Genomic DNA, 1,505 nt, shown 5'->3' on the forward strand with positions numbered 1-1,505 from the left:
ATAATAATAATAATAATAATAATAATAATAATAATAATAATAATAATAATAATAATAATAATAATAATAATAATAATAATAATAATAATAATAATAATAATAATAATAATAATAATAATAATAATAATAATAATAATAATAATAATAATAATAATAATAATAATAATAATAATAATAATAATAATAATAATAATAATAATAATAATAATAATAATAATAATAATAATAATAATAATAATAATAATAATAATAATAATAATAATAATAATAATAATAATAATAATAATAATAATAATAATAATAATAATAATAATAATAATAATAATAATAATAATAATAATAATAATAATAATAATAATAATAATAATAATAATAATAATAATAATAATAATAATAATAATAATAATAATAATAATAATAATAATAATAATAATAATAATAATAATAATATATATATATATCAAATCATAACTTATAACTTATTTAAATTGTCTTAATTAACAATACAATATCATATGCACCAATGGTTATTTTTACATAATGTCAAACAAATAAATTCGAATTAAACACTTAATTTGATGATATTCTTTTCACATTTAGAGTAGTATAAACATGAAAAATAAAATAAAATAATATCTTATTTTTAAGATAATAAATATTATTTTTAATTATTTATTTTTAATAGATATGAAAAATAAATTAACACAAAGAAATAGATAATCTTTTTATTTCACTTTATTTGAAAATCCGCATCTGATTATGAAAATTACAAATATAACTTAAAGTTGTATTTAAAATTTGAAAAACATTCAAAACCTTGTTAATACTTTAAGGGGCCGTTTAGTTACTGTATAAAATGCATTTTTTTCTCATAAATAAGAAGTTGTATTTGTACTATGTTTGGTGGACGTTATGTATTAGGTAGAAAAGTCAACATGACTTACCATGTTTGGTTGCTATGTTTCTAAATATTGTATAAAAGTTATTCGTGTATTAATTCTATACGGTGTATGGTTACATTTTTTGTAATCCTACATAACTTATGAGGGACCTATGTATAAGTTATGCATGATAAAATGTGGAATAAGTTATGAGGGTATTAGTTATACATATATTTAAAAAATTACACATTTATCCCTATTACCTTTTTTTATTGAAAACTCTAGAAAAAAACTTTACATAACTATTCTATTTTCCTAACTATTTTTGTTTTTTTTTATTTCTTTTGTATAGGAGCAGTTTTTTATTTGTTTGCATTTGAAATCAAAATATAATTTTTTTATTAATATTATGAATCGGAATGTATAATTTTGACAACGCATATGCTAATCATATATTATCACCATATATTACTAAATATATTCCACATATTTAATTATTATGTATTGTTTTTTTATTTGGAATATGAATTTATATATAACTCATAGATTTGGTATACTAAAAATGTACAAACAATACATGCAACATTTTGATAGAAATTTACATTATATAAAATAGGATTTTAT

This window comes from Solanum tuberosum, unplaced genomic scaffold, assembly GCF_000226075.1.
Source record: "Solanum tuberosum cultivar DM 1-3 516 R44 unplaced genomic scaffold, SolTub_3.0 scf00037, whole genome shotgun sequence".
Lineage (NCBI taxonomy): Eukaryota > Viridiplantae > Streptophyta > Magnoliopsida > Solanales > Solanaceae > Solanum > Solanum tuberosum.